General features: G+C 36.2%; 1 protein-coding gene and 1 long non-coding RNA gene across 20 annotated transcripts in view; one reads left to right on the top strand and one right to left on the bottom strand.

Annotated features, from left to right (window-relative positions):
• The window catches only part of LOC141446936 (uncharacterized), a 165,195-nt gene that overhangs the window by 38,128 nt on the left and 113,677 nt on the right, over nucleotides 1-13,390 (top strand). The window contains exon 3 of the long non-coding RNA XR_012454010.1: nucleotides 10,882-11,171. This is a non-coding gene — a long non-coding RNA (uncharacterized lncRNA). The remainder of the gene's footprint in view (nucleotides 1-10,881; nucleotides 11,172-13,390) is intronic.
• The window catches only part of LOC141446931 (diuretic hormone receptor-like), a 323,691-nt gene that overhangs the window by 201,204 nt on the left and 109,097 nt on the right, over nucleotides 1-13,390 (bottom strand). The gene's annotated exons all lie outside the window — the stretch shown is intronic.

Raw genomic sequence — 13,390 nt, 5'->3', positions numbered from 1 at the left:
TATTTCCCTCGCAAGGGACAGATAATGAGTATTATCTCCCTTTATTTTGGGGGTGCCCCCCCCCAAAAGTGCAATCTAATCTAACATAGGAAAAGTAGAAAAAATGTTGAATATTTTTGATAATAAATGAAAATTAGTTGAGGAATATATTATAGAGATAAAGAGATGCGAGGACGATCTTGGAGATGTCTGGATTACCCATCCCTATTTCCCCGACCAAGTGACGTCACGTAACTGCAACATGTCTCCATATTTTCTAAACTGTCCCAGTTTTTTTAGAATTGCCTCTCTGCGACGTAATTTTATCTTATTTTCATTCATGGCTTTGCGACACCTGGTGCAACTGCAATACGCAGTCATGATGCAGTTTGGTTCGGTAGCAATTCTTCATTCCTTTCGAAACCAAGAATTGAAATATTCTTACTGATTTACTGAACATCAATTTGGTAAATTTATCGACAGGTCCAAAATTTCTTTTGACTCTCTTTTTCCAGTGTTGTAAATGGAAGAAACCTATATACTCAAAATATAAAATTCACGTTAGAGAATTTAAACAAAAATATTATCGTAACAGCTTTTAAGTTTCATTAATAATACGAGAAATAATTTTGGTATGTAAAGCCAAGGGGCTTGAAGTGATCACAAGCTTGCTGACTTTGCATGCAATGCCTGGAGAAATTCTTGTTTGTTCCGGGCATGCGCAAAGTCTTTCAACATTGCAACCAATAATTCCTTCTGGTTCATCGTAAAAACTGACGGAAAATGGTTATTGGTTCTATTTTCGCGTACTACACGGCTAACGACGTAGCGCACATCTTATGATTCGTTCCATGCCCTACAAGTCCTTGTGTTAATGCAATTAGATCAAATTTTAATTAACTTTTTTCACTCAATTATTTCCTTCCTCAAATACGAGGGTCGTTTGAAAAGTCCGTGCAAAAATAAAAACTACTTAATTTTTTGGGGTAAACCTGTTTTATTTTTCAACATAGTCTCCTTTTAGGCTTATACACTTCGTCCAACGCTGCTCTAGTTTGTTGATCCCTTCCGAATAATAGGATTGGTCCAAGTCTGAAAAATAGCCATTCGTTTCTGCAATCACCTCCTCGTTTAAATAAAATCTTTTTCCCGCTAGCCATTTCTTCATATTGGGGAACAAATAGTAGTCCGAGGGAGCCAAGTCTGGAGAATAGGGGGGATGTGAAACGAGTTGGAACCCTATTTCCATTAATTTTGCGACCACAACTGCTGAGGTGTGAGTGGTGCGTTGTCGTGATGGAAAAGGACTTTTTTGTGGGCCAATCGTGGGCGTTTTTCTTGCAGCTCGGTTTTCAAACGGTCTAATAACGATGAATAATAAGCACCTGTAATAGTTTTACCCTTTTCCAGATAGTCGATGAGGATTATTCCTTGCGAATCTCAAAAGACAGTCGCCATAATCTTTCCGGCCGAAGGAACGGTCTTCGCCTTTTTTGGCGCAGATTCCCCCTTGGTAACCCATTGTTTAGATTGTTCTTTGGTCTCAGGAGTGTAGTGATGTATCCATGTTTCATCCACAGTGACGAAATGGCGCTTAAAGTCCTGCGGATTCTTCTGGAAAAGCTGCAAACCGTCCTTGCAACACTTCAGACGATTTGAAAATCACTCGATTTCCTCGATTCAAACGAATGCCAAACACAAAGAAATAGACCGATCTGGCTGAAACTTGGTATGTGTTCTTCCAAGAGATGCTAATAACTAAACATAACCTCGATACGCGCCAGTAGTGCTATCTCTCTGACTTTGCACGGACTTTTCAAACGACCCTCGTAAAGTTGAAGGCGCTAAATTATCCTTATATGGTCAGCTTATTTTGTTCTAGATTCAATCTGTTCCCCGTTTCGAACTGAATTACCTGGCTATTGCGCCAGAAAAACCGATTAATTTGTGTTTTTATGATTAAAATATTATTAGCTATGCGTTTAGCGTATTGAATTCCCATGCGAAGGACCCGGCTTCGAATCCATCTGCTGACTCTTAGATTTTCTCTTCCTAGGAGCTTCTTACAGCTCACTGTCCGGTGTTGGAGAGTGTTGTCTGTAAATAGAGAACTCTGTCTAGAGGCTGGCATTGCACTGGAAAAAAGTTCTGGGAGCCAATAACCGTCAGATGTTGATGCGCCTTAAATCATCAAAGAAATAAATAAATTATTTTTAATTCTCTGATTTTCGAACGCACTAAACTAACAATACATTTTAGCATTGTGGGTCTAGCCTATTTTTTTTTTTTTTTTTTTTTTTTTTTTTTGCGAGGGGGAAAAATGCCAAAGGCACCTTCCGACGATCTGTCGGGTGTGTGGGGCTCAACCCACTAAAAAACCCCCTCCCCTTCAGGCGTAAATATCCATCCCGGAACCGCCAAACAGCATTACTTCGGGATGGCGCCTCGTTACTTGGCTTTCCTTCTTTTTATTGCTCTTCCACCTTACCTACAATAATTCGAGGTCCTTCTTTTTCCTTATTAATATTTTTTTAGCAATGGAAGATACTTTTGCCCAGGCTTCCTCGTCTTCCAGCATCCGTCCGACGATGCTGTCCGGAGCTTCGGACCGGTGACTTCCTGCAAGCTTCTTCTTTCTTGTACCCATCGTGTACACTCAAAAAAGGTGTGCAGGGCGTCATCCGAGTCCGAGTCCCCGTAAATACACGCCCCAGACGGCCTTTTCCCTATTTTTTTAAGGAATCCTGCGAAATACCCGTGGCCGGTAAGGAATTGTGTGAGGTAATAATCCACCTCCCCATGTTTCCTTTCCGCCCAGATCACCGGGTCAACAATCAATTTTGCCGTCCATCGCCCATGGCGGTCATTGGCCCAGCAGGCTCTCCAATCTTGTGCCAGCCGAGCAGTCGCTCTCTTTTTGGCGTCGGTACTACCTAGAGACTCCCTCAACAGGTAGGTCCTTCTTCTGGCCATTGCCACCAAGTCAATGGGGGGAACACCTGCTATTACCAGGGCCGCCGACCTCGAAACCGTCCTATAAGCACTGATAATTCTCAGTGCCCCTTTTCTTTGGACTGCCGCCAGCCACTTCTTATGTTTTCCTTTTTTTAAGGCTTCCGCCCAAATTTCGCTGCCATATAGCATGGCAGCATTTGCCGCGGACATCAGGAGCCGTCTCTTGCTAGGCAAAGGTCCTCCAACGTTTCCCATTAGCCTGCTTAGTGCCGATGTGGTTTTTTCAGCTTTAAGAGATACATGTTTTAAATGTTCCCCAAAAGTTAGTTTTGTATCTAGGAATACTCCTAGATATTTTAACGCGCTCTTGGTTCCCATTGCAACCCCTCCCACTTGCATCTGGATTCTGGTATCAATGTGCCGTCTTGTAATGAGGAGGACTTCCGTCTTTTGTGATGCCAATTCCATACCATGATCCTCTAACCAGGACTGTGTACGGCGCATTACCTGGTTAAGCCTTAGTTGAGCATCATCTATGTCTCTAGCCGAGATAACAGCTACAATGTCGTCCGCATATCCAACTAGAAAGGTGTCATTTGGCATTTCCATACGCAAAATTCCATCATAAGCCACATTCCAGAGGTCTGGGCCAAGGATCGAACCCTGCGCAGCTCCGCCCGTAATCTCCAGCTGTCGGATACCCTCAGTCGTTTCGTACTGAAGCTGCCTATCGCTCAGGTCTAGCCTATAACGTACTACTTTTTCTCACTAGTTAAAGAATGCTTCGCGTTCGTTTCAAATTTCAATTTTGGAATTTCAACGGGAATTTCCCTTTTTGGGGATACCCTGATTCCCCCCTGGTGGTGAGAAAATGTCATTGCAATGTATAATCTTGTATTACCGGAAGTTTAAAAAAAAAAAATTCCTTGAATCCATCTTTTCAAAAAAATAAAATAAAAATCGCCTCGTTTAAAGTTAAACCAAAACATTGGGAGCTGCAATGGTGTACTAAAACCGTTTAGTTGTTTGAAGTATCTGTAACTTTTCCTTATTCAGATATTTTTGCAATAACTAACGCCTACGCATTTTAGTTTGAAGCTAAATTTTTGGTTAGAGTCGCAAAAACGGCGCAGTAACCATAAAAAAGAAAAATGTTTTTATTTGCTTGTTGTGTAATTCCTCATCATTTTCCATTGATTACTCAATCTACGAATAAAATGGTTCATTAACCATAACAGACTTTTCATCATAAATTGTTCGAACAATTTCACCCGCCATTATCTAGAGTTAATCACTCTGTTTGTACCAGGGAGATTTTCCAACAATTTACTGAAAAAAAAAATAAAAAAAAAAAAAGGAAATGTAAAAGAAAACTCTTAACGAGACTTTCATAACCGTGCCGACAGTTTCTTCCGCTAATTTCCTTATTATCATAAAGGCAGCTGTTAAGAGGAAATATCATTAAACAGTGTTTACCAGAGCATGACTGGTCCCTGCATGAACTTGTTTAAAGTTAATTCCTTACATTTCTAATGTCTCTTAATATTTTGTTAATGCCATTCTCTAATGTGCTCTATAGTGTTTTACAAAAGAGTGATTGTTCAAAGTACCGTGAAATCGGAATCATGGCTTTTTGTATGAAAAGCCGAGCCAATCGATACCACGCAAAATGTGAATGCTTCAATGCAAATGAAGACAAAAAAAAAAAATTCTGATGCAAATATTACTCTTATCATTGTTTACGAGAATAAATTATCTTGAAACTTAGTATTTGTACCAAAAAATGTTGCTAGTGGCAATTTAAAAAATATAACTTAATTTTTTTTTTTATTTATTTGTAAAGTTAGACCAGCGCGCTAGACACGCTATAAGTAACAATGACAATAACTGACATCGAACTAACTAATTGAGGGGAGAAGTTACCCAGCGATAGCACTCCCTGTCATCTCTAGGATTAGCTACTCTCTTCAGAAGAGAGGAAATCGCGAGGCCACTGGCGTGTTAGTCGTCTGGGAGGATGATCTGGAAGGTGATGAGATGATAAATGGCGGACAAGAGGATTGGAATGAGAGTGCAAGTTCTATAGAGAGTTCGTGCAACCTACAAACGGAATTTCCAGGTGTTGATGGTTAGATTTGAAACCTAAAATGGAGCGTTAACGATAGGGCGGAGAATTTTGAGACTGGAGAGATTGAATTCGTTGAAGATTGGAGCGTTTCGTCAAACCCCACAGTTCAATACCGTACGTTACAATTCCATACTAAAACCCGCCTGGACGTACGGTATAACTTAAATAACATTTTTTAAGAAGCTTTAGAGGAAATAATTATATTATTTTCCAAAGCGGAGATCCCGGGTTCGAATACAGCTGCTGACCCTCTTAGATTTTTCTCTTCCTAGGAGCTTTTTGCAAAAAATATTATACTATTGAAGGAGCGTGGCGACACAGCTTCCTTGAATACCTTTACTAAAATGTTCTCTTAAAAAAAAAAAAAATGGCCGCTCCAAAATGATAGTTCCGTTATAAACACTACGATCATCTTCAAAGAAATTACGACATTCTGTAGCGATTGTCTACTCGGGAAAATTCGTTTTTCTACAGCTTGCAGCTTACAGAACTGATAATCAAATTCCATCATCCTCTTTGCTCTCACCACTATTTCGTTCGTCGTTTCTTTTATCTCTTCTTGGTAATCCTCCAAGCAGTCTTCGAAGGATATCACCTCGTGATCTCTGAAGATATTAAAGAGAATAGGAGTATTCATCACACTGGGATAAACTCTTAAAGAATGAAGAGGTCGTTTGCAGGAAAGAAAAATCTAATTTACGAAATGCTCTACGATTTACGAATTAGGACTTTTTCGATTGATCTGTTTTAGCTTTTTGGACAATCTTCTTGTATGCTGAGTGAGCTATCTCTCCTCCAACCACACGTGTATACAACGAACCGAAACTCTAGCCTTGGTCAAGTGCAAACTGCTTGGGGATTCGTATATAGCTTGACCAGCGATAAATCTCGTTGGCAGAATGTCAAAAGTCCTTTTCAGTTCATTCTTTCCGAGCCAATAAAAGCGCTTGAAGAAGCCACTATAGTTTACTTCCGGTATATCCACAGGCTGAGAACACAAAAAACACACTTTAAAATCTCGTAACCCTTGCTGGCAATTCTTTTGAACAACAATTTGAATTCAGCGCACTTCTTAGTCAAAATCTAGTTTATGTTATAAAACGCGGAGCCGTTAGGGTTTGGGAATAAGAATCCTGGTACTGCTCCTGAGTGGTAAATTTTTTTTTTTTTTTAGCTTTCCTTAAAACAGGCAGAGGATAACAAGGAAAATACTTTTTGAAGGAAAACTTCAAGATTAGAAGAAAAAACCTTGGCAAGAAAATCATCAGAAAATTTAAATAGCTAAAAAAAGAAATGAACTACCTCCTAGAAAAAGTTGAAGGCGTTGTACCAAGCATGCCGGTAATGGAATAACTTATAAAGTAGAAGAATTAGCTGGAAGCTATTATGAGCAGCAAAGATCGTGGAACTACAGAGATCTGCTGGCAAACAAGATAGTTGTGAATGGCTGCCAAGTGCCGAGTTTAAAACCGGATGTTTATTTAAAGTGCTCCTAGTTTCTGCCATTTAATTAACCTACTTCATATTATGAACAAGTTGAAATTAATGAAGATTAGTTTTTCCTTATTTCCGTTGGGCTAAGATTAGAAAATGACGAAGGCTAAAGAAAATTTAACTTTCAACAAGAATCTAAACAGGAAATAAGAGATGGTTTTTATCGATGTTTTTATATAGATCGAATTTTCACAAGAAATAATTATTTTAAGATTCACTGACTCCAAAAATAAAAATAAGAAGGTTTTTAGAAAACCAGATGTTTATTGGGGATAATACGTAAACAAAAGAAAGTGGCCAGAAGCTGAAATTTTGATTTTTCCTTTGCAAACTGTCAAGGACCATGCGAGAAGTTTTAGTGGTTATAATCGCTCTACCGGAAGTGAGATTTTTTCCGAACTTTTTGAATATTTTCTCAAAAAAATAGAAAACTACGATTTCTTTTAAAATGATTAGACTAATCTGCAATATACGAGGTGTGGCTATTAAATAACGATACTATTGCTGTAAAACATTTTATTTTAACTTTATACATATTTAGTTATTATCACCTTCAATATACACCCCTCCCCTATCCCTACAACGCTCCATGCGAATTTACCATTGTTCGAAACAGTGCTGGAAGTCTTTTTCTGTGAGCTCCTGCATGACGCGTGCCGCTTTTTCTTTCACAGCTTCAACGGACTGAAATCGTGTACCTTTTAATGCAGATTTGACGTTGGAGAACAGATAAAAGTCACTTGGAGCCAGGTCAGGCGAATAAGGCGGATGGCCTTATAAACTGGGAAGTTGTACTTGGCTCTAGAAACGTCTTGACAGACAATGCAGTGTGAGCCGGCGCGTCGTCTTGATGGGGAACTCTGAGGACTTGTTCTTCCACAAATCGGGTCGTTTTTTTCCTTACTCTTTCACGGAGTTGAGCAAGCACCTCACGGTCGTAATGTTGATTAATTATAATCGATATTTTCATCCGTTTTGGACGTGGAAGGGCAACCCGGGCGGTCATCATATCCGACGTTTTCTCGGCCATCTTGGATACGCTTGAACCACTCAAAAACTCGCGCACGTGATAAAAATTCATCGCCATAAACTTCTTTTAATAAAAGATAAGTTTCAGTAGCGGTTTTACCCAGTTTCATGTGAAATTTCACAACAATTCGTTGCTCTACTACATGTGTAGTATGATGTTTTCGGCAAAACGAAACTAACACCTCTTACACAAACCACGGTTCCGTTCAGACAGATTTCTCTACAAACACGTGAGACGCTGCAATCGAAAGAGAAGACTTTACGCTGCACAGCTGTCGGTCGTTAGGATTTGGCGCACGCATAGTTTTTCTGTAGCAGCATCAGCCTTAATTTAAGGGCACTTCTAGGTTGAGATAGAGTTGCTCTTGTCTTGCCTCTAATGTTCTATTTAGTGCCAAGCACAGTCAGTTAAATTGCTAGAATACCAAGTTCGTGGAAAATATCTCCGAATAGATTTCCACTTTTGCTGAGTGAATTATAAAAAAATTAAATTGTCAGACTTGTTCTATGAAAAACTTTGGCAAGAGTACACCATTTTCCTCTTGATTAAATACATTTTCCCCGTGTAAAAAAAAAAAATTATGATGAACTATATAAAAGTTGAAATGATGTATGAGTTGAACCTTAATTGAAAGGTGTTAAATTATTACGTAGTTAGCTAAAGGGCAGATATTGTACTGTGAATGGCCACTCACTTTGGATGATTGGTTGCTTGTGTTGGCGGGTTATTTTGCTGCAGGCGGTCATTCGTCAGGGGGTTTAACAGCTGTGCTTGGCGAATATTTATACTTGAATAATAATAATAATTATTATTATAATTATTATATTACTATTTTACTGTTATCAGAATTAGCAGAGCCATGTATTTTATAATTATTTTTACACCCCTAAGGAGTATTGATGTCATAGCTCAACATTTCCAATTTGGTATTTACTGAAATTTATTAGTAAAGAATATGCAGATAAATTTATTTTTTTAGCAGAAAAGCGCTGCTTTCCACTTGTTCACGGAGTTTTCCTTGCTTCGTGGATCTTACTTCAATTTACCGCATAATAATTCGTATAAAATTAGGGATGGAATTAGCTCGAAGCTCTAGTGATTTACTGGGATTCCAACGTGAAGATCATGGCTTTGAATCCAGCTTTTGGACTTTCTCTTTCTAGGAGCTTCTTACAGCTCATTGTCCGGCGATGGACAATATTGCGAGTGATGTGAGAACACATTCAGGAGGCTGGCAGGTGCATTGAAATAATACTACGGGCAACAATAATACCTTTAGATCACCTTAAATACATAAAATAGATTTATTTATATTTTCTATTTCTCTGTTAATTTCCTTCCGGCTTATTTGTTTATTTTCAAAAAAATGCTTCCAGCAAATAAATAAATAAAAATAGATATTAATTCCTGGCCGGGAATTCCACTTATTTTAACAATAACCGCAAAACATCTGGAATGAACAGACAAACAAAATATCAATATAAATTACGGCACATATTCAGGTCAATTTGTGAAAAAATACCATTTCTTTTCATACTCTAAACTCAAAACGGATAAATATTTTTGCAATGTAAACTCATTCTTGAAATTTTGCACGATTGCAGTACTTCCTCTTACTTGGTGAGAAGAAATGAAAATTATTCATTATACTTGTTTACAAAATAAATCGATTGGGGTTATTTATTTATTATATTTGTAATTGTTTAAATTTGTAATCATTTTTTATTTGTTTAAACAATTATTTTGAAAATGTCAGATACATTTTCTTTCTCGCCATTACTACCTTTCACAAAGTTTTAACTTGAAAATTTCCTTCTATCTCCGAACGTTTGATGCAATATTAAATTCTTACCAACATTACACGAAGACGTAACTTGATGGAAAATACTAAACTGACCTCTCTCCAAAATTGGGACTAAAACTCATTTTTCCAAAAAGTGATAAAAGTAAAAGCAATAAATCTTTATTTATGTGTAGTATAAACAAGGTTTACGGAAACCCGAGGAGCCAGTTTCCTCGTAAATCACAAAAAACCATGAAAAAGTTCGTTAACTAGTGGAGTACTTCCGTTTAAAGGAGTTTGCTTCAAACTTATTCCATCTTCAACCTTTCTTGAAAAAAATATAAATAAATAGCTTCGTACAAAGAGCAAAAATAGCACGTTAGAGGAAAGGTCTAACCAATCACTTTTCCCAAAAACTGCCCTTAATGGAAATTTTCCTTAAATTTTTTTTTTTTAAATTGTTATACCTGAATTTGGCGGTAACATTTAGGTGTTACAGGCGAGGGGACCTCAAAGCCAAGTTGTAAATGTCTTAAGTTCGAATTAATAGTAATTTTTGAGAATTTTAAAATTCACAAATTTTTTTTCCAACAATTCGCGTCTGCAACCTCTTTATTTGCAAATAATAATCTCGGTATTGTTTTTGTAACCATTTTCTTGGTTAAAATGAAACTTGTTAAAAATGTGAACAAGGAGGCGACAAATAATTGAAAAGACATTTGTTCATTTATTTTTCACGATCAATTGAGCATAAGTTAAAATTGTTACAATAGAAAATATGTATATAAAAGATAAAAAAAATATTGCGCTCATCAATTGGCGACAAAATAATGAATTTTTCAAATGTCAGCAACAGAAATACAAAGTTATTATCAAATGGCTGTTCTTTCAATTTTGTTATTAATAATAAAAAGATGGTATGAGTTTTTCAAGTTAAAGATGGCATTTTTAAAATAAAATACGAAATAAATTTTATAAAATGCTTTGAACTTAAAAAATAATACAATTTTTTTGTTTCAATACAAGCACAATGTCAACGGAATCCCCAATTATAGACAAGAAAATACAAGAAACTAACTAATGCTACAAACTTTTCGACAGACTACTTGACAAACGATCCAAACTCAACCCAAGTTACAAAAAGGTTCTTCTATATCTACGGTTACTGCGACCTATTTGGTCATACGGTCATCAACTCTCTGCCTAACCAGTCATTACAACAACCAAAAAAATACTTCTACGTAAATTCTTAAACGCTCCGTTCACAATCCTTGAATGTCCCCTTCGAAATCCCTTTCGTCAAAGATCTGGTAAAAAAACTCGTTTTCTCCAATATCATTCCTCTCGTACAACAGCTAATCCTCTAGTTACGATCGACTTCCGGCGTTCTACCATTGCCATATTTTATTCTGTAATATTCTGTGCAAAATTTATAATTAGTTGAAATAAAATTAGATTATAAATTACAGTTTTATAGTTTCTAATTATTCTTGTTTCTAATTATTCTTGCAGGGTTGAACTAGTGTTGAAGATTCAGACCGGATGCTGTGCGGAAGTGTTAAAGTTACCGGTTTTGCTGAATGACGGAAATACATTTTATTAACTCTTTAAAAAACAAAAAAAGCATATATTATAACCAGTGCGCATGTGTTAAAACAAAACAAAATCGGTTATTCCAAATTTCGTTAAAAATTCAATGCGTCACAGTATTTTTGCGTTATTTTTTGTAAATTGTGTCAAGTGTCTTGTGGGGAGTAATCTGTAGAAGGCTGTGGATGTGTAATAACAAGAGAGAAGCAAAGGTGCTGGATAAATATTACCATTATACAGTACTGATAAGTTTGTTAAATGGCAACTATACTTATTTATTTATTTTCATTAGTTACTAATTATTGACCACGACAATATCCAACTCCGGAACTTCCTGTCCAAGTAGACCAGAATCGGATAGAAATATTTCTATGATTTCATCTACGACTTTTGCAAAAAAAAGTGACAATTTTTGAGTTTAGGTGGCAAGGATTTTTATTTTTAAGAAGGCACTAGTAAGTTTTTGTGACAGATTTTTTTGTATTTCACTTTATTGAGACGTGCCTTGTTGCGCTTTGGTCTTTTTGTTTGTGCTCATATGTGCTCTAAATTTTTGTGCAGGCCATTTTTTTTTTTTTTTTGGCAGTTAATAATTTGTGCGGAAGTTGTTCGAGCGGTATTTCTTTTTTCAAAAAAAAAGCGGTTTTATGCTAGCCCACTATTTGTAGATAAGATAACCGAGTTCTTGGTATTTACGCTTCCGTTTTTAGTGGTACTTTTTTGGTACCAGTTATAACTAATATGGCAAATTCTCTAACTTGTCTGAATTGGTCCCAGCTAATTGATCACTACAACAGTCAAACTCCAGTCTTTCTATAAAATGTATTATATCTCTAGGATGAATTCTACTGAAATATTAACAACTCTGTGATACTGCTATTGATAGAATTTTGTCTGTCGCATTAATATTTATTGTTTCGTTTACAAATTTTTTAAGTCTGTCAATATTCTAAGCAGTGGCGCAGCATCCTTTTCAGCTCTAAGTCTAAGAAATTTGTTGTTTTCATTTATTCTCTTAGCATACAAAGCAGTTTTGTTGAAGAAATCATTTTGAATTACGAATAAAGTTAGCTAAAAGTTTAAGAAATATACCAAAGACTGGGCGCTGTTCGCAGCTTCCGGTACTTGTGCAGTTGCAATGCTTCTTAGTATTGTCTGTTCGAAGGTTGGTCTTTAGGTTATCTCTGAGTCGTTTATCAATTTCAGAAAGGCATGAGATTAACTTTAGAAATGAGATCACAATTGATCTAATTATGAAGGACATTTGAACGTTCTTCAAAAATTAAATATAGTTACTAATTAATTTATTGCCACTGTGATAAGAGAAAGAATGTGAGTAACAGCAGAACTATTTCAAGATAAATCAGACAATTCTGAGATAACTAAAATAGACGAATCAAGAAATTAAGTTGTATTCGTTTGTTTAAACGTATCCTTAGTCAAATTAGATATACATATTTTGACATCTTAAAAGAGAAATGTTTTAAGTTATTAACCAAGACAGCAACTTCATAATAAAAAGTATTCAATTAAGACCTTAAGTTCTCTCTCTTTACATCTTTAGGTGTCCTGATTCTTACAGTTTACGAGTAATGAAGTTATGCGAGCACAAAGGATAGTATAAAAAGGGGGAAAAAAGGACAAAAAATTGAAATAAAATAAAGAACTTGAAGTTGAAAGTGGAATGAGATAACAGAATATTCAGGACATCATTCAGGATGGATGGGAAAGCATGGTGCAGAGAGAGGGTGAACGTCTCCCATAATATAAGAAATGGGGTTAATGAAGTGATATGTACCGGTCTCCTTGAACTCTACCCATGGGCTCCTCCCATCGGCGAGATAAATAATAGAAAACTTTCACGGTAAATGGCTTTTCTTTCTTTTGTTTTTTAATTTCTTTTTTCCCTTGTCATCATTGAAGACATTTCCATCAACATCTTCCAACTGTAGTATTTTCTTTTAAATCACTTTTTTTCTTATTTCATCTTCTTTTCTACTTTTCTTTTTAATTGAATAGGAAAACCTATAATTTATATAGTGGAAAGTGTTTTTCATTTTTAAATTTTCCATTTTATATATATTTTAAAAATAAGACAGTTTTTTTTAAATTAGTAATATCTTCTTTAATGTAAAAATAAGGACGATCATAACGGCGGGGGGGAAAAATGCTGAAGGCACCAAGGAGACGGCTAGTCCAAAAGACTGATTCTCTGTCTACCAAAAACGGAAAAGCGTGAAGCAAGAATTCTTACACAGTCAAAATTTCCTGGCTTAATCACATGACGTCATTACTTCGAACTAAAAGAATCAAACACGTAAAGATGAACTTTAGAATCTTAATTAAAAGCTTCTTATAGCAAAGTTTCTGTCTTTATCTTCAACATTTCTCTAGTTTAACAAGATAATTATTATATGTAATTTGGACTAAC

Source organism: Rhodnius prolixus, unplaced genomic scaffold (genome assembly GCF_049639745.1).
Source record: "Rhodnius prolixus isolate KJV_2025 unplaced genomic scaffold, Rpr scaffold_7, whole genome shotgun sequence".
Lineage (NCBI taxonomy): Eukaryota > Metazoa > Arthropoda > Insecta > Hemiptera > Reduviidae > Rhodnius > Rhodnius prolixus.
Note: the sequence above shows the minus strand (reverse complement) of the source record. Positions and strands in the feature narration are given on the sequence as shown.